Raw genomic sequence first — 25,525 nt, 5'->3', positions numbered from 1 at the left:
AACGAAGGGGGGGAAATCGGAGGGGGAGATGAACCATGAGAGACGATGGACTCTGAGAAACAAACTGAGGGTTCTAGAGGGGAGGGGGGTGGGGGGATGGGTTAGCCTGGTGATGGGTATTAAAGAGAGCACGTATTGAATGGGGCACTGGGTGTTATATGCAAACAATGAATCATGGAACACTACATCAAAAACTAATGATGTAAAGTATGGTGATTAACGTAACATAATAAAATAAAAAATAAATTAAACAAATTAAAAAAAAACTTGGTAGACATACAAAGAAACAGAAACATGTGACCTATACTTAAGAACAAAAGTCAAGTCCAAATTGAAATCACAGAAACAGTTCCATTAGGAGAAATAATTGGTTTTTTGCAGTAACACATATAAATAAAAGGCAACACTTAACAAAAATTGCTCCTCTTAGCTGTGAGTTTCTCAGCTTGTTTTTACAATTCTTGTTTTTACAATTTTGCCAATTTTGAGGAGTACTGGTCAGATATTGCAGGATGACCCTCTATTCGAAATTAAGTTTTAATCATGATTAGGCAAGGTTTATGGGATTTGAGGAGAAAAATTATCCAGACATTTTCTAGTTTTATGTTTTACATTTAGGTCTATGATCCATTTTGTTGAAACATGCAAGGTCTGTGTCTAGATTATTTTGCATGTGAATGTCCACTTGTCCCAGTACTATTTGTTGAAAAGATTATCCTTTATCCCTTGAATTGTCTTTGCCCCTTTGTAAAAGATCAGCTGACAACATTTGTGTGGGTCTACTTCTTGGCTCTCTATACTCATCCATTGGTATATTTATTTATGCTTCACTAATACTACACATAGTCTTGATTATTGCAGGTTTATAATAAGTCCTGAAGTTGGCTAATGTCAATTCTCCAATTTTGTTCTTCTTTAGTATTGTATTGGCTATTCTGGGTCTTTGTCTTTTCAATATAAACTTTAGAACCATTTTGCCAATGTCCACAAAATAATGTACTAATACTTTAGTTGGGATTAAATTGAATCTATAGATCAAGTTGAGAACTGACATCTTAACAATATTAAGTCTTCTTATTCATAAACATGAAATATCTCTCCATTTATTTCGATCTTTGATTACTTTTTATTTATTTATTTTTAATTGTCAGAGAGACAGAGAGCGCAGGAGCACAAACAGGGGGAGTGGCAGGCAGAGCAGGCCAAGGCAGAAGCAGGCTTCCCACTGAGCAGGAAGAGCCCGATGCAGGACTCCATCCCAGGACCCTAAGATCATGACCTGAGCTGAAGGCGGACGCTTAACTGACTGAGCCACCCAGGCATCCCTGATTTCTTTCTTAAGAGTTTTGTAGTTTTTCTCATTTAAATCTTATACATATTTTATTATTTGTATGTCAAGTACTTCATTTTATTTATTTATTTTGGTGCTAATGGAAACAGCACTCTGTTTTTAATTTCAAATTCCACCTATTTGTTGCTGGTATATAGGACAGCAACTGACTTTTATGATTAGCCTTATGTCCTTATGTCCTATGACCTTGCTATAATCACTTAGTTCCAGGATTTTCTTTGTTGTTGTTGTTGATGCATTGTGACTTTTTAGGTAGACAATTATATCATCTGCAAACCAAAACTGTTTTATTCCTTCCTTCCAATCTGTATAGTGCTTATTTCCTTTTTTTTTTTTTTCTTGTTGTACTTGTTATGACTTCCAGCACAAAGTTGAACAGGACTGGTAAGAAGAGACATGCTTGCCTTATTACTAATTTTAGGGGAAAGCATTCAGTTTCTCACCAATAAGTGTGATGTTAATTGTAGGTTTTTTAGATGTTCTTTACCAACAACCTCTGTTGAAGGAGTTTTATCATGAATGGGTATAAGATTTTGTCAAATATGTCTTCTGAACCATAACATTTTTCCTCCTTTGCCTACTGATGTGGTGGACTGCATTAACTGAAATTTGAATGTTGAGTTGGCCTTAAATAACTAGAATACATCCTGCTTAGTTATGGTATACAATTCTTTTTAAACATCGTTAGATCCAATTTGCTAATACTTTGTTGAGAATTTTTGCATCTATGTTTATGAGAGATATTGGTCTGCAATCTTCTTTTTGTAATGCCATTATATGGTTTTGATATCAGGATAATGCTGTCCTTTAGAATAAACTAAGTAAATTTAGAATAAACTAAATAAACCTTCTGCTGCTTATTTCTAAAAGAGAATGTAGAGACTTGTTATCATTTCTCCCTTAAACAGTTGGCAGAATTCAGTGAAACCAACTGGGCCTGGAGCTTTCTTTTTTGAAGGTTATAAATTCTTGATACAATTTTTTTAATATAGGCCTCTGTAGATTATCTCTTTGTCTTTGTAAGCATTTTGGTAGTTTATATTGAAGAAAATCAGAATATTTCACCCTAAAACATGCCTCTTTGACATAAACATTATTTTGAGCTGAAGGCAAGTAAGAAGCAGTAAACATAGGAAAAGCTCTATGTTCTTTTTTTTCCTCCCTAAAGGCAGGGTATATATTTGCTTTTTTTGAAGATGAACCTAGACTCTTCTTATAACAGAACATCAAAATATGTAAAGCAAATGGCACCATAGGAGTCAGAAGAAAACTCCTACTCCATTAGTTTCCCCTTATATTTTTACCTTCCCACAGTTTGCCACCATTGGAAACCTAAAACTATTTTCCTTTGTCTTATCACTCCTCTAAAGATGTATTGTTATTTGGTTAAGATGTTATATAAGTCAAAGCTATATAAACCACTTCTTTAAGTTACTCATCTCTGAGTTTTTCCCCTGTAAATATGAGGTATATGTGTGAAAAAACTTACTGCCTTTTCTCTTCTTAATCTGTGTTTTGTTACAGTTGAGAACCTAAAATGAGTAAATCTTTTTCCTCCCCTACAGTATCTTTCAAGTAGTTGGTCAATTTCATCTATGTTATCAAAATTGTGGGCATAGAGTTGTTCATAATATTTGTTTATTATCCATGTAATGTCCATGATATCAGTAGTGATACCCCTCTTTCATTCTGATATTAGTAATTTACATCATCTCTCTTTTCTTGGTTACTCTGTCTGGCTAGAGGTTTATCAATTTTATTGCTCTTTTCAAAGAATCAGCTTTATTTTGTTTACAAAAATTTTCTTTATTAAGGCACTGTTTTCAATTTCAATTTGATATCTCCTTTAACTTTTATTATTTCTTGTCTTCTACTTGCATTAGGCTTATATTATTCTTCTTTCTGTATCTTCCTAATGTGGAAGTTTAAATTGATTTTAGATGTATCTTATTTTCAAAAATATTTGCATTCAGTGCTATAAATTTCTTTCTAGGCATTGCTTTTCCACAAATTTTGATGATATATTTTCATTTTCATTTAGTTTAAAAGATTTTAATATCTCTAAGACACGTCTTTGATATGTTATTTATTTAGAAATGTGTTGTTTAACCTATATTTGTATTGCTTTGATTAATTTCCAGTTTGATTCCATTTGGTCTGAGAACATAACTTGGATTATTTCTATTGTTTAAAAATTTAAGGTGTGTTTTAGACACATGGTCTAGAACATGACCTATTTTAGTGGATGTTCTAACAGCTTGAGAACATGTATAATGCTGTTATGGGAGTAAACATTCTATAAATATCAATTGGATGCAGTTGATTGAGGGCGCTGTTCAGTTCAATTATATCCTTATTGATTTTCTGCCTATTGGATCTATCAATTGCTGAAAATGGGATGTTGAAATTTCCAAACATAATTACGGACATCTATATTTCCTTGTAATTACATCAGTTTTGCTTTACATATTTTGATGTTCTGTTATAAGAAGCAAACATGTTAAGTATTATTATGTCTTCTTAGAGAACTGAATGATTTATCATTATGTAATGTCCTCTTTATTCCTGGTAATTTTCCTTGTTCTTAAGTCTGGATTGTCTGAAATTAACAATAACTACTCCATCTTTCTTTTGATTAGTGTTATCAAGTATGTCCTTTCATGTTCTTTATCTTTAACTTATCTGTGTCTCTTTAATTGAAGTGAGTTTCTTGGAGACAACATGGGCCTTGTGCTTTTATCCACCATAAATCTCTATCATTTAATTGGTGTATTAAAAACATTCAAATTTAAGTGACTATTGATATAGGTGAATTAATATATGTCATGTTTTTAACTGTTTTCTATATATTACATTTGTTCTATGCTCCTTTTTTAAAAATATTTTTCTGCCTTCTCTGTTTTTAATTGAGCATTTCACATGATTTCATTTTGCTCTTTGTTAACAAATAAATTACACTACTTTTTCCCCTTTTTTGTGGTTCCCCTACAGTGTACAATATTTGCAGCTCATCTAAGTTTACTTTTCAGATAACACCATGCCACTTCACAGGTTGTGCAGGTACCATATAAGAGTATTCCTGAGTCCTCCGTCCCATGCCTTATAACATTGCTGTTATTCATTTTACTAATCCATTTGCCATAATCATCTAATGTTACAATTATTATGTTGAACAATTAATTGTTATATCAATTAAGAATAAGAAAAAAATTATTACTTTATTTTCAATTATTCTTTCTCCGTTGTACCGGCTCTTCATGTAGATCCGAGTTTCTGATCTATATCATTTTTCTTTCCTCTGAAGGACTTCTTTAACAATTCTTGCAGGGCAGGTGTGTTGTTGATAAATTTCCCCAGTTTTTAGTTTTCTAAGAAAGTACTTATTTCTCTTTCATTTTTGAAGGAAAAATTTGTTGAATATAGTATTTTAAGTATTTAAGTATATAGGTCATGTTCTAGACCATAAAACACACTTAAATTATTTAAGTATTCAACATGTTAAATATTTTACTCCAATCTCTTTTTGCTTGTATGGTTTCTGGTTTATGCCACTGTAATTCTTATCATTTATTTAGTGGTAAGGTGTTTTGTTTTCCTCTTTCAAATTTTTCTCATCTTTGATTTATGCCACTTGATATGATAGGTCATGTGTGTGTGTGTGTGTGTGTGTGTGTGTGTGTGTGTGTATCCTGCTTAGTGTTCTCTACGTTTCCTTGGATCTGCAGTGGTTTGTTTTGTCATTAATTTCAAAAAAACCTCAGTCATTACTTCAAATATTTCTTCTGCTCTTTTATCTCTTGTTTTAGTATTCCAATTACGCCTGTGTTATATCACTTGTAATTGTCCCATAGTTCTTGGAAATTTTGTTCTTTTATTATTCTTTTCTTCTTTGCATTTCAATTTGGGAAATTTTACTGATTTATCTTCAAGCTCACTGATTCTTTCCTTGGCCATGTCCAGTCTGATGAGCCCATGAAGGGTATTCTTCATTTCTCTCAGTGTTTTTGATTTCTAACATTCCCTTTCAATTTTTACTTAGAGTTTCTACCTCTCTACTTACATTACTTTTCCCCTTTCATCCTATCTTCTGCTTCCACTGGACCACTTCATATATTAATCAATGAACCACAGTTATTTTGAATTCCCTGATATTTCTAAAATCTGTGCCATATTGGAGCCTGGTTCTGATGCTTGCTTTGTTTCCTCAGACTGTGCTTTTTCTTGCCTTTTAGAATACCTTGCAATTTCTGGTTGAAAGCAGGTCATGATATACTGAGAAATGGGAATTGAAATTAACAGGCCTGTAGTGTGAGGGTTTTTTTGTTTTGTTTTGTTTTTTAAAGATTTTATTTATTTGACAGAGAGATACACAGTGAGAGGGGAACACAAGCAGGGGGAGTGGGAGAGGGAGAATCAGGCCTCCTGCAGAGCAGGGAGACGATGCAGGGCTCGATCCCAGGACCCTGGGATCAAGACCTGAGCCGAAGGCAGATGCTCAACGACTGAGCCACCCAGGCACCCCTGTAGTGTGAGGTTTTATGTTGATCTAGCAAGGAGGGGATTGTGCTGAAAGTTTGCTATAAGTGACAAAGGCTTTGGTTTCTTCTCATGTCTTCTAAGTTCCCCTCTTCTCTTTTTTTTGGGGGGGGCAGTGGTTCTTTAAATGCAATTTCTTAAATTGAGTCTGTGTCTTCCAGCTTTCTCATCTGTAATCCACTGTTCCTATACTGATGCCCTGTTGATGTGATGGTAAGGTATGGGAAGGGACAGTGTTCTATAATCCTATGATTATATCTCAGGTTTTTAGTCCTTTTAGGATCTTTTTAGAATACATGTTCCTGGGCTGTGACCTTCATAAATGTTTCTTAGTCTCTTTTTTCTCCTTTTAGGTGAGAAAAGAAAGCCAGAGGAGCTAACATTGGCTTATTGCCTGGTCCCTGGGTCAAATGCGGGTCTGATAAAGTATTTTCACTTATATTAAGGACAGCTGTTTGTCATGGAGTCTACTCTGGGAGTATTTCAAATGGTTACTTTTCCCATGGGCATAATTCAGAATCATTAATTTTCCCTCTTCCTATCTAAAATGTTTTTTTTTTCTCAGATCTATACCTAGAAAACCTGGTAGATTTCTGGAAGTAAAACCCCCAAAGTTTGGGGACAATTTTAAGGAAATTGGGACAATGGTAGTTTCTCACTCTTGACCTTGTCCACAATAAGCCTCCAGGAATTCATCAAAATTACCATTTAAGTGCTTTTACCTTTTTATGGCTCCAGTGGTTTCTGCTCCATGTAAGCTGATCCTGGCTAAGAATCTCTGTATCCACCTCTTTCTCCAGATTTGGGGGTGGCAGTTGCCCTGTAACCTCAGTTCTCTAATGGGTCTTTTTGCAGCATTTTTGTCTTGTTGTAAGAATGGAAGTGATGATTTTCCAGCTCTCTGCTTGTCAGAACGGAAACCCCAAAAGTCTCTCTTACATATATTCTAATCTGTAAGTTTTCCCTCACAGTTTTTCTTCCCTCATAATTTATTTGTTGAAGAAAGTAGATTTCCACCTTCTAAACTTTGCTGATTGTCTCCCTCTGGGGACTTTTCATACATTCTTCTGGCTCTTATATTTTCTGGGAAGCTAAAGGCTTGATCAGATTCAGCCCAGATCTATGGCATGACCATTTTATAGCAGTGTTGTGTAGTCCATTAGGAGACATCATACCTAGTTGTTTCTCATTTTGGGACATTAAGACTGGGCAGTGGGTTTGCAGTATCAGCCAGCTCCACCATTACAAAGCTCCCCATAAGCAATTCACTGAATAGTTTTAATAGCCACTGATGATCATGGCCTAAATCCATTATTTCATTAGGAGTTCAATGGTGATATTCTAATTCTGCCATCGCTTCCATATTTATTCGCTGAAATTATTTTAGGAAAGTCTTTCCCTAATTAACTATTTGGCACCTTTAAATACTATTTGTACAAGAAATGTGATATAAATGCTTCATTGTTTCACTTCATTTACCAGTTTTCAGAATAAAGTGTTGGTTCCATAGCATATTCAAAGGTGACTAATGAGAGTTTTTGTGTGCAAGTATCATTAAGAACTAATGGATTTTAATATATTTGATGTGTCTCAATCCATTATCATTATTATTCTTTTTGTTGCTAATATTATCCCATCTTTGGCAAGTGCAACCCTCTACAAATTGGCTCTGGTGTCCATTAGACATGAACCCACTTGTCTTTAATAACCTCTTGTCCTTCAATATGCCAAGATATTCCAGACACATTTTATGCATTTCCTGGCCCAGAATTGGTATCAGCCATTTTTCCAAGGATCTCTACATTCTGCAAGCTCTACACTCTTAATACAAAACACAGTTTGAAATATCGGTGATGATGGACTGAAATTTGCTAATATTTTATACCATTCTGCTGGTTGTCTGCCCTTAACTATATATAGGATGTTTATCAGAATAATAAATGTCATTACTTAAGATGTTTCTGTAAAACAACGGTTATGTCTCAGTCAATAACCTACTTTGTTTCAACTAACATTCCACCTAACACAATTTCAGCGCACTCTGAAAACTAACGGTATTTTCCCTTTCTGGCTGCCATTTATTTAAATACCATTATTTATAATTCTGCAACATCAGCTCCCTAGCCTTATTTCAGCTTTCCTCCTCCATAACTACACCCCTCTTCCCTTATTCCCCTTATTCCCATTTCAGTTCCACCCAGATACCTAACATCCATCCTAGACATACTGGTCAATGAATGTGTGGAATTCTCAAACTCATATGATTTCTATTTAGTATTTTTTTTATCCCGCTCATATGCTGTTACTGTCCCATTAAGGAGGACGCATAGACAACTCTAAGTGTGTATACAGGAATAATCTGTTCCTCCCCATGACCCAACAATTCTACTCAACCTCTTGAGCAGTGCTTTTCAAACTTTATTCTGCATAGGAATCCCCTGTGGTCTTGTTATGATGCAATTCTGATTCAGTAGGTCTGAGGTAGGGGCCAAGATTCTGCATTTCAAACAAGCTTTAGGTGTGCAGATGCTATGGGTCCTAGACCATGTTTGAGAAGCAAGACTGTACTGTGCTAGGGTCACATGCTTCTATGTAGAGAAATTCCAAACACACACCCTTCTCCTTAATGTTACTTTGTTGATCTCTACTCTTACTATTGGTGATCTTCCCCCTTACTATGTCTAAAACAGACTGACAACGTCAGGTATGAACTTGGATAATTGACACACTGCTGCCTTTTTGACAATGAGAAATCTGTTGCATCATGTGGTAATTTTAAAACATGCTACAAATTATTTGGCATTTCTTCTCTTCACAAAGGTAAGTCTAATTCCCCTCTACTTGAGCATGGATCAACTTTAGATGCTTGCTTCTAAAGAACTGCAGAGAAAGTGATGCTGAGTGACTTCCAAAGCTAGGTCATAAAGGGAATACAGCTTCTGCTTGCCTCTTTTTGGACCATGTACCTTTGGAAGTACCCTGAAGCTGCCATGCTAGAGAGACCATGTGGAGATGAAGACACCTGAGGAGCCTTAGCCATTCTAGCCCATCTGTTTGAGTCTTCCCAGCCCAGGCACCAGATATGTGAATGAACAAGTCTTCAGATGATTCAAACCCTAGCCACTGACTACAACTGCATGAAAGACCAAGAGCCAGAAAGTCCCTGCTGAACTACAAGCAACTCACAGAACTGTAAGAGTTAATCATAAATAACTGTTAATGTTATAAGTCACTGGTGTGAGGTGGCTTGTTATACAGCAAGAGATAACTGGAAACATATCACTTTTCCCCTTTTCTTCAACTGCCAAAAACTTCGGAGCCAAATTTGATACTCCATCACTCAAACTATATTAGACCTCATGATATCCTATTTGCTTCTTCCTCCTTTCTGAGTCCTCAGTTTTTTTTCCTGTTTGTTAACTTTATTATTCCTGTGTCCTTTTTTATAAGCCGCCTCAAAATCAAATTCTTTTAGAAAACAGAGGTATGAATAAACAATGATTTTCTGTTTCTCACCCATTTGCCTCTATGTTCTCGTATCTCAATTTATTTCCTTTCATTCCTTCATGTTGTCTCAGAAAAAAACAAATGTCCCATTTCTTTTCCCTTCTCCAGTATCTTTAATCTCTTGCCACCTGTCTTCTTGCCATCTGATTTTAAGTGAGTACAAAGGTCTTCTATCTTGGGAAAACCTTTATTCTTTCACTCCTAGCACGTTTATTACTTTTTTTCATAGTCAATCTTCTGAAGAATGTTTTACTTCTATTTTATTGAGGCTCAAACTGAATTTTCGCTTGTATATCAGCACGCGAAATTCAACAACTTCTACAAAGTAAACATGTGAGTAAGGTTGGGGCTTTAATTTAATGTAGAAAAAAGTCAATAAAGTGCTACTATTGTTACACATAAAAAAACATTCTTTGGTTAACAATCAAAATACCTCTGTAATTACTGCATTTATATACAGTGGACTCTTTTTGCCTACCTGTCCCTTAGCAGTTTGTGAAAACACATTGTTTAAAAAAAACATTGTTAATTACATCTCCAACATTCATTCAGATAGAAGTAATGTTATATATCTTCCACCATTTGGTCTAATAGATTATCTTTGCAAAACAGAAGCCTGGTAATGACAGGAAGAGTGCCATTTTTTCATTAACATTTAATTGTGTTGTGTGTATGATAATGCCATCCTCCCTCTTTGACACTGTCCTTGTACACTCTGAACTAACATCTCCTCATTCTATACTACAACAACATCTGTCCCCAGCAATGATGAGCACTAATTAGGAGTATTAGTTGGGCACAGGGGCTTGTCACTGAGAGCAGGATAGGATCTGTGCGAAACTCACTCCAGGATCAGAAACATGTTTTACAACATCGATGGGAGTGGCGGAGATGATTTCAACAAGAATGTCAACAAGAATATACTGCATCTAAGAGTGTATCCTATGCAGCTCTGACTTTTAGAAGCTAATGATGTATTGAAAATTCTATTTTTGTAATTACCGATTCTCTTCTTAAAACTATTCAATGGTTACTGATTTCCCTCAAAATAGAACCCAAATTCCTTGGCCTGGCTTATCTGTCTCATCCAGTCTCATCTTTGCCTCTTTATCCCTTCCATTCCATTTCTCAACTGACAGACAAGCTTATCTATGTTTCTGCCAAAGTAAGCTATTTGCTTTTCTACAGTTGCAACACATTTCCCTGTTTAACCCAAGCTTTCAGATGCTATTCTTTGTCTAGATTTCCATCTCCTATTCTTCTTACCCCCACCTCCTTCTTAACTACCACCTATCTGATTATCACCTGCTACCCCTCAGTTCTCAACTGGGACATCAACCCTCCAAAAGGCCTATCTGACTGCCAACATTGGGATTTAAGTGCCCTTTCTCAACATTCACATAGCATCCCATAATGTCACTATAACCACTCTATTGGGTTCACCTTCTCACATGTCTAAGGGAGGAGTCATGCTTTTCTTTTCTTCTCACAGTGTATCTCCTGCACCTAACACAACATCTGGGACATGCTACACTTGCAATGAATGCCATATGTGGAATGAGAACTGCATGTTCATTCCTTTCAGTGCTTAAAAACAACACATCATATATACATTTGAAGATAGGTTTGATTTCCTAAAGTGGTCAAAAGTTACTTGGACTAAGGAGAGAAAAAAGCAACTGATCAAGTTTTAATAAAAGCATTTTTGAGAGAATAAACAATATAACTTCCCTCCCCCTCTCCAAAAATACATTTTAAAATGTTACTACTACAGAATGAGACTGGTTTTCTTATGTAGTTTTCGAAACGTCACTGAAAACCATCCTAAAGGATTTAGAATGTGAGGGGTACATCTGAGGACTCTTCTGAGCAGGACAGTTCTCCTTTGGCTGGATAAGGAGCGGTCGTGTACACAAGTTGGTCTAGTAAGAAAAAGCCTGGAATGGGGTTCCAAGCTGTCTCGAGCTGTGACTCTAACTGGGCATATGACCTTGGGGAAGCTATTCCACCATGTGTTTCCTTCCCATAGACAAAGAAATGAACTAACAGCAGTGCTTACACTTCTGTGGCAAGCAATGTGCTGTGGGCATTCTGGGCTCCTGGCACTAAATGCCAGAAGCAACCCCAGGCATTGGGGGTCACAACCAAAAATGCCCCCAAGTGGCAGTACTGCCCCCAGCAGAGAACTACTGCTGCCTTAGGATCTTTCCAGGTCCTTTGCTGTGCTATCATCCTACAAAAGAAGCACAGGCTTCTTAACTTCGCTAGTCTTTTACAGCCATTACTTTTATTTGTTTCCAGGAAAGGTCTTAGGAGGTTCAGCCAACTGGATTCCTTTTCTGAATGTGAATCTTTCTCATTATTTGGCCCTGTTAGGATATCTGAAATTTCATCAATACATTCTTAATCTGGGTTACTAAAATGACATTTTAGAACTCTTGCACATACATGAGATCCCTGAGAGACACACATTGTCTTAAGTGAGGCTTAGCTGTTATCTGGAAATGAGTGGAGAAGAAAGGACTAAACAGCAATGAATATAGCCTAAATTGGGAAGATCTTGATAAGGTTTTGGGAATTAAAATATTTCCCTCTAAGGAAGAGAGATAAAGGTAGTAAGCACAGTGATCAATTAGTGTACAAGCTAAAAATACCTTAATCCATGCTAAGGGATACAAAAAACTTCAATACCTCTGGCCTTTCCTACGACACATAATGGGGAATTAATAAAAATAGAGAGAGAGCAACTACTAGGGGAGAAAGAAAAAAGAAGCACTAGAATCAAGAAGTTGACTGGGAAGATATTCTTCCTAGGTGTTCACACTGTCCGTTTGAAAAAATGTATTGAAGTCTACAACACAGCACCAAAGTCTTACGGATTATTCATTGCTTCCCCCACCCCAGAACCTAAAATATAATAGATGTTAACTACATATTTCTTGAGTGAATAATAAGAGCCTAAACATTTCCTGATTGTGTACTTGAATGCACAACGACATGGGATAACCCATCAGCACCACTGACCCATCAGCAGAGGTTAATTTGATAAACTGGGTCACAATGCCCTTTCCGATAAAATGAGATTTAGGAGGGGGGAAATTAGGAATAATTTGCTCTCTGGAGGTAACAAGCTGAAATGACAGCTGAACAAATAAACTGACTGAAAGCTCCCAAAGGGTCAGGCTCTCCAACTTTTCCCACTTGACAAGTTTGTCAGCAGCCAGACCTGTTAGTAAACCATTTGGGGCAGTGTCCCTTTGTGGTAACCAAGGAGATTCGAGATGTTCATTAATGTTATTTTGGGAGTTCTAAATTGATGACAGCAATGCATTTTAACAGAAGAGAAAGCCTATAAATCAATGGACTAAGCATTAACTTTAGAGTTAGGAAGATGAGGTATTAAATCCCACAGAAGGAGTATACATCACCATGTTTCTTTCCCCCATTTTAAATCCATCCCTCCTCCCCTGCACCCTTCAGGAGCAGATGCATTCCACTGGAAGGAGAAATAAAGGGGACAAGGAGGTAAATAGTAGAGTGGAGGAGGCACTTAGAACCAAACAGAGCATCATGGTGGAAGTAGAGAAGACTGAAGAACCAGAGAGTGAAAGGATGGGTCAACAGATAAAAGCAGGCAAATGGGAAGTGGTCTGGATTTTTTCTGAGGATGGAAAGTTAAGAACTGAGGGAAGTTCGTATCATCCACGGATTGAGCTGGATTCAATTAAAGGGAGCAAGACATGAAAGATAATCTAAAGGAAACAAATGCTTAGGATGACAACTAGGATTCACTTCAAAATGACATTATGCAGAATTTCCAAATGCAAAGTGAAAAGTAAATGATTTTCTTTCTCTGTTATTTGTACGTCTCCTTACATCGTATCAGTTAAAATAGACATGTGATATATCATTTACAAATACCTTCTCCGGTTCAGTAAGTTGCCTTTTTGTTTTGTTGATGGTTTCCTTTATGTGCAAAAGCTTTTTATTCTGATGTAGTCCCAATAGTTTATTTTTTGCTTTTGTTTCTCTTGCCTTTGGAAATATCTAGAAAAATGTTACTACAGCCGATGTCAAAAAAATTACTGCCTGTGTTCTCTTCTAGGATTTTTATGGTTTCAGAGCTCACATTTAGGTCTTTAATCCATTTTGAGTTTTTGTGCATGGTGTTAGAAAAGAATGAGGTCTTGCTATCTGTGACAACATGGATGGACCCAGAGGGTATTATGCTAAGTGAAACAAATCAGACTGAGAAAGACAAATACTGTATGTTTTCACTCATATGTGGAATCTAAAGAGCAAAACAAATGCATAAACAAACAAAAAGCAGAATCAGTCCTGATAGTTGCCAGAAGGAAAAGGGTGGAGGGATGGGCAAAATGGGTGAAGGGGAGTGGGAGATACAGGCTTCCAGCTATGGAATGAAAAAGTCATGGGAATAAAAGGCACAACATAGGGAATATAGTCAATGATATTATAATAGCATTGTATGGTGACAGATGGTAGCTACAACTGTGATGAGCAAAGCATTAACATACAGAGTTGTGGAATCACGAGGTTGTACACCTGAAACTAATGTAACATTGTACACCAACTATACTCATATAAAATAACTAAAGATGAACAAAAAAATAAAAGCATTACATAACAAAATGGAACATTAAAAAATATATATATGTGAAAGTTTGTTAAAGAAGCACTATGCAAACATAAGGTATTGTTGTTATAAACTGGAGTTCAGTTCTAGCTTATGAATTTTCTCAGAATAACGTACAAAGTACTAGGATACCAACCATAGATTACTCTGTTCCTTGACCCTTTCTGGGATGTTAACATAATTAAGTTCTGTGAATTAACCTTTCCTTCATGTCAGAGTGTGCTAAAATCTATGGGACTGTTTTTCTTCTGGAAACTTCCATTTGCTGATGATTAAGTACAAAATGTTGCAATCATTTATACAGACAGCTGAGAATACACAAGAAAACTGCAAAATCCAAACCGCATCTGGGTCATTCATTTTATAATACTGTCTCAGGTAATTATTCTGCTTTTGCATGAAGCATTTACACCATGGAAAATAACTAGGTTTGGTCACTGCTATAGTAAGAACTTCAAATTGCTTCAATATCTATCTTTTTTAACATCAAGAATTCTATCATAAAAATATATTTACTTGTCTTTTCTCATTTTGCTTTCAATGTAGGCACTTCTAAAACAGGAAGAAGAAATATATTTGACCTTGAAATCAAGTGTTAGAAAAATAACCTGTCTAAACATTACCTTTTTATCTAAAATATGATATTAAAGGTTTCTCATGGCATTACTATAATCAAGAAGCTGCCATCAATTTTTTAAGCTTCTAGTTTCATAGGTTTGTAACTTCTTTAAAAGTCACCCAAGGATCTTCAGTCTCATTTCCAGTTCAGAAAAGCATGCACACGCGCACACGCGCACACACACACACACACACACACACACCCCACAGTCAATAAGTAGGCTATCTATTCGATGTTCTTTTTTTAACACATTTTTTCCCCAAACATTAAGTGCTTGATATGAGGAATGAGCAAGAAGTTACTGGCATGATCTAAATCTTTGGAGAAATGATGTGAGGTGGTGGAAAGACCACTGAACTAATGTTGATATGTGAGCCCAGCTCTGACATAACAAATGGACAACCTTGAGGGAGTCCCTTAACTTTTTAAAGTTTTCATTTTCCTAGTTAAAATATCATATTGGACCTGATAATGGTTAAAATTCTGTAATTCTTATAGTTAGAGTCTTAGCTGAATAGCATAAAAATTGTAAGTCCCAGACTCCCCTTCCCAATGTTTCAGTCCCTACAAATTTTTGCCATTGTAGGTGTCACCACGGTTCTCAGAACACAAAGTCTGGGTATGGGGGATTATAATCTAGTAAAAGAATGCATGTGAAATGTCAATAGTAAATGCTATATTCTTATTATCCATTGCTGGGTTTAGCTGTGAATGACAGAAACACATTCTAGAAATTTCTGCTGAAAATTAATTTATTAAAAGTATATTGTGGACACTGCCGAGTACAGCCGCTAACAGTTTAGAACTGCAGTGTGGAGATGTGAAGGTCAAAGCTGTTGGGCAGCAGAACTCTCACCCCTGCTGAATGTCAGGGAGTAGGACTGTTACATCATAAAGTAAGTGTTTAACTTTGTAAGACACTGATTTTCCAAAGCTCTGCACCATTTGACAATCCCACCAGCAACACAGAGAATTTCAGAGGAGAATCGCACATTCTCTGTACCTTCACCAGCATTTAGCAATGTCAATTTCCTTTTTTTTAATTTTATTATTTTGATAGGGTTTTAGTGATATCCCATCGTGGCTTAATTTTCATTTTCTTAATAACACTGTTGTCAGGTATATGTTTCATGTATTCATTTGCCATCTGTAATTTCTTTTCTTTTGGCAATGTGGCCAGATCTTTTGGCATTTTTTTCAGTTGTTAGTTTACTTATTACTATTTGGAGAGTTCATTTTATATTCTAGATACAAGTCCTCCATCAGATATATAATTTGAAGATAATTGTTCCCAATCTGTGACTTTTGTTTATTTTCTCTTAGTAGTGTTCATCATAGACCAGAAGTTCTTAATTTTGATGATATCCAATTGTTCCATCTTTTTTTTTTTCTTTTAGGGATCATGCTTTTGGTGTCATATCTAGAAACCTTTGCTAATCCAAGACTGCAAAGATTTCTCCCCTATATTTTCTTCAAGATTTATAGTTTTGTGTTTTAAGTTTAGATATAATTTCTGACTTAATTTTTGTATGAAGTGCAAGGCATGGTTAAGGTTCACTCACTTACCTATTTATCTATTCGTTCCTCATTCATTCATTTATTCATTTAACATAGGGATGACAATACTTCCAGGACCATTTGATGAAAAGACTACCCTTTCTCCATTTAGTTGCCTTGTACCTTAAAAAAAAAAAAAATCAATTGACCGTGTATGTGCAGTTCCGTTTCTGTACCCTCTACTTCACTTCACTGATGTCTCTTTCTTTTCACCACTACTACTACAGTATAGTGTGCTACTGTAGTTTGATAAGTTTTGAAATCAGAGAATCTGAGTCTTCCAAATTTGTTCTTTTTCAAAATTGTTGAATCCTAGTTCCTTTGTCTTTTCATATAATTTTTAGAACCAGTTTGCCAATTTGTATGGAAATATTCATGCAAATTTGATTGGGATACATCAATACTGTAATTTGGGAGAATTTTTACAATACTAAGTCTTTCCCCAGAGGTATGTACATATGGCTATACCAGAGTTTGTATATACTATTTGAAGGACATCTGAGTTATTTCTACTTATGACTAAAACTGCAACAAATATTTGCATACAGGATTTTATTTTTATTTTCCTGGGCACACAGGAGGCTTTTCCATCTAAGATGTATGTCCTTTGTTTCTGTTAGATTTTCTTCTGTTATTTCTTGGATCTCTCAGTCTCATTTTATGTTTTTCACTATTCTTTCTTCTCAGAATGATTGGTAATGTGTTGGAACTCCTGGATTAACTTCTAGTTGTTTTTTTTTTTCTTTCCCACTGTCAATTCCTTTACTTTTTTCATTTACTTTCAGAAATACTGACTTAACTTTGTTTTTCAACCTTTCTATTAAAATGTATACATTTTAGGACTTCTGGAGAAGATGACAAACTAGGAAGATCCTAAGCTCACCTATCTTATAGATACAACTAGATAACACCCACATCACTGCAAATAACCCATTAAACAACCTGAAGACTGGCAGAACAGACTCTCTACAACAAAATGTAGAGAAGAGGCCACATCAAAGAGGATAGGAAGTACAGAGGTGTGCTTTCAGGAACTAAATGGAGCTGTGGGACTATCCACAGGAGGTAAGGACACTGCAGACATGAAGAAAGGAGAGAGATACTCACAGCAAGCACCCCAGGCATGGGGAACCTGCACAGGGAAGACGAAGCCCCATAACATTTGGCTTTGAAACCAGAGGGGCCTAATTTTGCAAGTTCTTACAATCAGCAAAGCTTAACAACTAGAACTTTAAAAATCAGTTGGCTTGGCAGTCCAGAGGCTAGAAACTGATAGGAATCTGAGTCCTTGCTCTTAAAGAGACAGCACAATAAATAGCCCTACTGAGATAAAGCACTGAAGCAACAGTTTGACAAATGTCGTATAGATGTATAGAGAGATTTGTTTTCTAATCTCAGAACATGTTTTGGAGGGGCAAGGATCTTTAGGATACTTCTCTAGGAACAAAGGAGCTGGTCAATTCCATTTCCCTCCCCCACCTCTGAGCCTAGACACAGGGACAAGCTCAATACCAATACCATCCACCGAAATTGCTAACGGCATGTCCCTCCGCATCCAACACAGCAAGCCTCAGTCAGGGGGACTGTAGGTCCCCTAACACAGCAGACCAGCATGGACCTTGCAGGCATCCTGCAACAGGATCCTAATCCCCCTGCTCTACAGCAAACTCACCCTCTTCATCCCTGTAGCGGGAGTTTTCTAAAGCAGCTCCAGATCTCCTCCCACAACAGACCTGCACAAATCTGCTAACACATGTCCCATCCCTGCACTCTCCAGTGGACCTGCCCCTCCAATATGTCCTTAGCCAAAGCCCATCCAAATTGGTGTCACAAGCCTGGCAGTGTGCAAGTAGCCCTGAAGGGGCCAGCACCACTCCAAAGTGACTCCTGCCCCAGAAAGAGAGAAAGATAACCACACACACCAGTCCAACTGAGGCCCCAGCAGGGGGAAGACATCTGGTCTGACTATAGGCTCTGCCCACCAACAAAAGCTTCTCAAGGGACAATACAGGGAGAGCACCCTATACTCCAATACCATGGGACCTTTGATAAACACCTGGTCTGACTCAACTCCTGCCCAACGTATCCTCAGACTAGCCAACTAACAACACAGGCACCAAACCCTGATCACAACATATATAGAGAGCTACTGCAGATAACTGGACTGAAGGCAAAAACAGGTCAGCGACAACAGCAGGGTGCACACATCACACATACAGGACACCCCTGAAGTACCAGGGTCTGGTGAACAGGGGACATTGCACTGTAGGGCACTATAGGATCTCTTCTTCATAAGGCCACCACTTTCAAGAGCAGGAGACATAGCTGACTTTTCTAGTACATAGAAACAGACCCCCAGAGTTAGACAAAATGAGGAGACAGACAAATATGTCCCAAATCAAAGAAGAGGACAAAAATCACAGCAAGACAGCTAAATGAAATGAAGAAGTGTAATATGTCTGATAAGTAATGGTCATAAAGATACTCACTGGGCTGGAGAAAAGAGTGGAGGACTTCACTGAGACCCTCAGAAAGAGAGAGAAAACATAAAAAGAACCAACCAGAGATAAAGAACTCAAATTAAAAATCAGATCATTACCACAATTTGCAGGGTTGTTAATAGAACACACAAAGTAACAGGACAATCTTATTTTCTTTTTCTGATAGCTTAAGCCAGATAAATAAATATAACTTAATCTACATGTGAGGTTAAGCCTTTTGAAATTTGAAAATATTATTAAAATGGTAGTTGTTATGATGATAGAGAACAAACTGAGGGTTGATGGAGGAGGGTGGATGGGGGATGGGCTAAATAGGTGATGGGTATTAAGGAGGGCACTTGTTATGATGAGCACTGGGTGTTATATGTAAGTGATGAACCATTAAATTCTACTCCTGAAACCAGTATAATACTATATGTTAACTAACTAGAATTTAAATAAAAATTTGGAAAAAAAATTAGACATGGAATAAATAGTAGACTAGAGGAAGCAGAAGAACAGACAGGTCCTGGAGGACAAAGTCATGGAAAACCAACAAGCTGAATAGAAGGAAGAAAAAAATTAAAAAAAAAAATGAAAATAGACCTAGAGAAATCAGTGACACCATCAAGCATAACATATTTGCATTATAGTGTTCCCAGAAGGAGAAGAGAGAGAAAAGGTGGAAGAAAACTTATCTGAAGAAATAATAGCTGAAAACTTCCTGAATCTGGGGAAGGAAACAGAGATCTAGATCCAGGAGGCAGAGACAGCCCCCAACAAAATCAACCGAAGGAGATCCACACCAAGCCACACAGTAATTAAAATGGCAAAAAGTAGTGATAAAGAGAGAATTTAAAAAGCAACGGGGGCACCTGGGTGGCTCACTCGGTTAAGTGTCTGCCTTCAGCCCAGGTCATGATCCCAGGATCCTGGGCGTGTCAGAGTCCACACTCAGTGGGGAGTCTGCCTAAGGATTCTCTCTCTCCCTCTCCCTCTGCCCCTCCCTCCACTCGTGTTCTTTCTCTCTCTCAAATAAATAAATCTTTAAAAATAAATTAATTAAATAAATAAATATAACATCCCAGTCTTCCTTAATGGATTCGATTCCTCCTCTCCCTGAGAATATTTTATTTGAAATTTCATTCTGTTCCCTGAATTGTCTCTGTTTCTTCCTTTTCCCTTTTCCAATTGGTATGTTTTAATCTCTTTCATGTTAGAGGCTTTCTATAAAACTCTGACGATCCTTTGTTTTTCATTAAAAAGTGAAGGATACTAAATCTAAGTGGACACTCTGCATCAGAGTTGGATTTGTGAAGTAGTGACATTCACAGTCAGATGGGTACTCACTGATTCACCTGAGAAACTTGCACATGTCATTTTCTTGCAGTCTTTTTCTAGAATCATTCAATTTTATTTTGAGAAAATGTCTCTAGTGTCCTGCATGATGTTATACCCCTAGCTGTCACCATTGTTACCCCTGATGACATTAAAGCACTGGGATCCTGTTCAATAAGTAGATTTTGTCCTAAACCCCTTATTTTTCAGGACTCTTCTATTATTTGGGCAGAGTCTGGAGTCATTCTTTTTCTTTTGTTTGGATGGGGTTGGGTTGTTCAGACAGGTAAACAAGCTTAATAAGAATTTTATCATGGACAGAAACAGAACCCTGGGACAGCATTAAAAGTGGGTGGGAAGAATTACCTCTTCCTGAGCGCTCAGATGAGGCTGCAAAGATGAATCATCACTAAATTTGGGTTTCGAAGTAACAAGAGGCAAATTGATTGAAATTTGTGGAAGGCAGGGATGGACAGAGAAAAGTATTTACAAGAAGTATCTGTACAATATCAAGGAAATTTGGAAGAACATGGTCCATTTTGTAGCAATTAGGGGTTCAACGCTATAATGTTGAGTGAGGGCAGAGAGCCAGCTTTTCATGTGGTTTAAAGAAAAACATTTTTTTTTAGCATCTAAGCCCTTTATCTTTTAAATGCTAAATTTAAATGTTTGTTCCCTTAACTCAATCTGTACTAATCAATTTATTTCATTGATAAATAAAGGTTTTATTTATTTATTTGACAGAGAGAGACACAGCGAGAGAGGGAACACAAGCAGGGGGGAGTAGGAGAGGGAGAAGCAGACTCCCCGCAGAGCAGGGAGCCCGATGTGGGGCTCGATCCCAGGGCCCTGGGATCATGACCTGAGCCAAAGGCAGATGCCTAATGACTGAGCCACCCAGGCGCCCCTTTTTATACAACTTCTTATATCTAATGACATACCATTTAACAACTTTGCTCCTCAATGTTCTCATCTATAAAATAGAGATAGTATCTGCCTGCATCAGTCCGGGTTTTTCACTGTGTGTAAAAGAAAGCAATAACTGGTAATCCACGCAGGAAAGGATTTTGTAAAAGGATATTAGCTCTCTCTCGGAAAATGAAAAACTAAGGTTAGATATTATGCAGTCATGACAAAATCCAAAATCATCCTGTAGCACTTTCCTATTGAGGCATCACTGCCACCAGCACCGGGCACAGACCTTGGTACCTCCGTGGCTGGTCACTGGATGCTGCTACAAGAAGCCCCCGCACTGTTGCCACCTCCTACATCAGGATATATCTTGTCTGGGCCGCTGAATATGCCTGGCCCAGCCGGCAGCATGTGTCCGTGCCAGTGTATAATGGAGAACCAAATGGTATGCAATGGCCCTGTTTTACAGCTTCTTCAGAAAGACACAGGCTCTGCCTCATAACGAGGGTAGGATTCTCTAAACACAGGAAACAGCAGCAAATACTGGAGAGGTAAGAAGAAAGACAAATGTCCACATAGGCTATCAAAAGAGTTTGGGAAGATCTATAAGACATTATAATGAAAAAAAAAAAAAACCCCACAACTCTAAAAATGCCTGATCTAAAGATGCCAACTCTAAAAATGGCTTCAGCTCTTCAATGGCTGTTTGTGGAAGACCTTAGTCCCTAACCACATGGACCTTTCTATAGGGTTGCGAATATCCTAACAACATGTTAGCTGGCTTCTTCCAGAGAGAATGATCCAAGGGATAGTGAGAGTTAGGTGAAAATCACAATGTCATTTTGTGATGCGCATTTAACATTTACTCTCCATCATTCCTACCACATTCTATTTGTTAGAAGCCAGTCACTAAATACAGCCAAAACTCAAGGGGAAGGTAATTAGGATCCCAAAGAGAGGAGTGTCATATAAGTTTTGGACATGCATTAAAGCCATTACAAGGTATTTTTTATTATTTCACAGAATTAGCCAAACCAATTTCTTTACACATTCCTTCTATTCATATTCATATTTTAATATGTCAGAGAATCTATTCTGATCTGAAGTTAAATTACCACACACCCACCAGGGTTATTCATTTTATCTAGTAAAAATCTTTCAGCGCTTAAAAAGGAGAGTGTTGCACTGGATAGCATCTTATCACCAAAGAAACACATTTCAACTGTAAATGAAATATTTATCCTTTCATTCAAACACCTGAATCCTATAGTATAAAGATTAACAGACATCAGTGCCTGGCTATCCTTATCGATGTGGTGGAAGGAAAGGGAATTTTGTTAATTCTCACTTTTCTGAGGGCACAAAAATCTTCTAGGGACACAAATTTAAATATTTCTTGTGGTCAAACAGGCAATAAAAATGTGAAGACTATAGGGAGTGGCGAGGACTGAGACATTCAAATTCAGTTAAACACAAACGAAACAGCAATAATACCAGGCTAGCCAAAGAAAACACCTCAAGTCCTCAGTTTGGCTCTCAGCTGCCAGATTGCTCTTCCTGCCAATTCCATAAGGTTTGACTTACTTTTTTTTGGAAATTCAGCTTTTGCACTCATTAGTTTTGGAGCCAAAAAAGATCTTGGTCTATCTAATCCAACTTCTCCATTCTACAGACAGAAACCTGAGGAAGGGTACTTTTATTTTCAGGACCCCTTTCTTCATAAACAATATTAAAAATTATATTTCACAAGATCAAATAAAAAATTAGACTGAGGTAAGGAGACTTCATCCAAAATGATGTTATAAGGGACAACTGCAATAGGTAGAATGCTTTAATCCTTAGATTGGCAAGCCTTTCAAAAGTTAGGTTTAAAATGTCTTTTTTGTTCTCCTAAGGGAGGCATAAATAATGCTGGAAAGAACAGAAAGTAGGGAAGTGGGATGAGCCAGAGTGGCATGATCTTGTAGTGAAAAAGAGAGTTTTATCCAGAAGTCAGCATATTTTCAGCTGTTAAGCAGGATTTTATGCTGGTTCAGGCTGAGAGCAGGTCAAAGTTTAGGGCCTGGGAGAAAAAGAGAGGCCTAACCAAAGCTTGATCGAGTCAAGGTAGTAAGTAGTTTGTCCAGATTGGTTAGTGAGCACAAACAGTTTAGTGAATCACTTACAATGCGAAGAATGGGAATTTGGAGGACCTGTGTCCAGCCTTGTCTTAAAAGTCATTGGGAAAGGAAGAGTCTTTGCAGTAAACCGTTTCCCATTTTCTGGAAAATAAAGAAGTGGGAAGGGTCCTTGTACTGTTTTGCAGGATTACAGGTTTTGGAAAGTTCAACACTGTCAATGACTACATTGGCGTAAAGACCAATAAAGTAATATTATATATTATTAAAACTTTCTTCAACTTTAAAGTTATTTTTTCCTTTTTCCCTCATTTTTATAGGTCCTAAAAATATCAAGGGCCCTGATTTGAGACTTAGCACGGTTGAGGGCCTTTAAAATCTTGAGCTAGTTACAGCAGATGATAAGAGGAACCACACCTGCACACTCTATGAAGACTGAAGGAGGTTCTGTTCAAGAGATAAAATAAAGACTCGTGGATAGTGACAGGGATGGGGATATTAACTCTGAAGTAAAATCCTGTAGACTTAGAAGGTAAGGATAGGCAAGAGAAGTTTATTAAAGAACTGGGGTCTGAGGGCACCTTAACATTCAACTCTTACATGCATGTCATCAGCCCACAATATTTATTTATTTTAAACAATTTTAATTTAAAAAACTAATTAAAGTAGAAGTGCCATATTAGTATCTTATTAGTTTCAGGTGTACATCATAGTGATTTGATATTTTTATATATTTTATACATTACATATATTTATATATGTATATACATTACAAATATATATACATTATATATATTTTATACATTACAAAATGATGCCCGCAACTGTAATCACCAACTGCACCTTACCCCGTTGTTACAATATTATTGACTGTATCCTCTGTGCTGCACATTTCATCCAGGGCTTATTTATTTTATAACTGCAAGTTTGTACCTTTTAATCCCCTTCGTCTATTTCTTTCAACACCTAATCCCTCCGTGCTCTGGTAACCAACAGTTTCCTGTATCTATGAGCCTGTTTTGTTTTGTCTGTTCGTTTGTTTGTTAGATTCCACATATAAGTGAAAGCATACAGTATATCTCTGTCTGACTTTCGTTACTTAATTATATATTAACTCTACCACCTTCACTGTCCCCACCTTTATTGGGTTTACAGTCAAGCAGGGGAGGCCAACGCAACAAACAATCCCAGTAAGTTGTGACAAGCGTTATGACAGAGGAAGTGAGGCGTCTTGGGAGGGAAAAGCAGGAACACCTAACCTGCCTGCGGGGACTGACACTCCGGATGAACTAAGACTAGGGAGTAACCAGGCGCAGAGGATGATGGAGGTGGGAGAGGACCGTCCCAGTCACAGGGGCTTCACACAGGAAGATCCAGGATATGTGCAGTCGGCCCTCAGAGGAGCCCTACAACTTGTGGTCTCATGGGGCCTGACCAAAATAGTCTTAGTTCTTGGGAAGCCAGGTATCAGTGAAAAGGGAGTGTGGACCTGCTTCCAGGAGTCTTAGAATCCAAGGCTAAGTTGCCCACAGGATTTCGTAAGTAAAATCTAAGAAACCTCAGAATGACTACGAAACCTCAGAAAAACAAAACGTCCCTCCCATTTTTCTAAACCAGCCAGTCAGTTGTGGTCCTTGGTCCACTCACAGCAGGTTTGAACGCTGGTTTCATGTTTGACTGCTGGTTTTCAATGAAAAAGTGAATTTTTCATCTATTCTCTACACCTGGACTGTCACTCTCCCGGGCTGGGAGGATGAGGTCTGGAGCGGACTTCCTCAACCTCCTCAAAGGTCTTGCGGCTCCCAGTCCCGGCCAGGGCAGGGGCCCAGGGTCCACGCCACGTGACCTACCTTGATTTTCCTCACTTCACTTCAACTGAACTCCCTCCAAGCCCTGGAAGGACAGGGCACGTCGGAGGCTGCGGACGGGCCTGTTCCAGCCGCCGCCACCAGCGATTTGGGGAGAGGCGGCGGGACTAACTAGGCGGGAGCGGGGCGCTGGCGGGGCAGCTGCGGCCGGAGGGAGCCGGGGCCCGGCGGGAGCGGGGCCGAGGGCCCGGGCTGGGGGCCGGGCCGGGGCGGGGCCGGGGCGGGGCCGGGCAGTCCCCAAGGGCCGCCCCGCTGTTTCGCGTCTGGGCTCCCTGGCTGTCGTGACACCTGCGGCTTCGCCACCCGGCGGTTCGGGTAGGTTGGGCGTCCCCTGGGCTCGGCTCAGGCTCCCCTGTCCTTGGCGGTGGGTCTGTGATTGCTGCGGGGTTGTGCTGCCGCTAGGCTTCCCGCCCTAAGAGTACGCGCGACCTGAGCTTGGATCCTGAGGGGCTGGGAAAAAAGGTGAGCGCGCGTAGTAGTTACTGAAACCTCTTCTTTTGCTCCAAGTTCTTGCACGTGGAAAATTCTCTGTGCAAACTTTTGTCCAGATGGCACATCAGTAGTGACCGAAGCCACGCATCTG

General features: G+C 38.1%; 1 protein-coding gene and 1 long non-coding RNA gene across 5 annotated transcripts in view; one reads left to right on the top strand and one right to left on the bottom strand.

Annotated features, from left to right (window-relative positions):
• Positions 1–25,096, bottom strand: part of LOC141370056 (uncharacterized) — a 27,312-nt gene extending 2,216 nt beyond the window's left edge. The window contains exons 1-4 of the long non-coding RNA XR_012373749.1: positions 24,925–25,096; positions 23,123–23,218; positions 18,717–18,753; positions 16,237–16,350 (exon numbers count right to left, since the gene is read on the bottom strand). This is a non-coding gene — a long non-coding RNA (uncharacterized lncRNA). The remainder of the gene's footprint in view (positions 1–16,236; positions 16,351–18,716; positions 18,754–23,122; positions 23,219–24,924) is intronic.
• A 96-nt stretch (positions 25,097–25,192) lies between these two features.
• The window catches only part of WDR72 (WD repeat domain 72), a 223,193-nt gene continuing 222,860 nt past the window's right edge, over positions 25,193–25,525 (top strand). For 2 of the 4 annotated variants that reach the window (XM_073877025.1, XM_073877029.1), the window contains exon 1: positions 25,193–25,257. The gene's annotated coding sequence lies outside the window, so the exon portion shown is untranslated. Of the gene's footprint in view, positions 25,258–25,283; positions 25,405–25,525 lie in introns of those variants that run through there. The other 2 variants (XM_073877026.1, XM_073877027.1) reach the window with 2 other exon arrangements.

Source organism: Callorhinus ursinus, unplaced genomic scaffold (genome assembly GCF_003265705.2).
Source record: "Callorhinus ursinus isolate GAN/ISIS: 27379988/994484 unplaced genomic scaffold, GSC_fseal_2.0 scaffold25, whole genome shotgun sequence".
Lineage (NCBI taxonomy): Eukaryota > Metazoa > Chordata > Mammalia > Carnivora > Otariidae > Callorhinus > Callorhinus ursinus.
The sequence above is the reverse complement of the archived record's forward strand: the minus strand, read 5'-3'. Positions and strand labels throughout refer to the sequence as shown.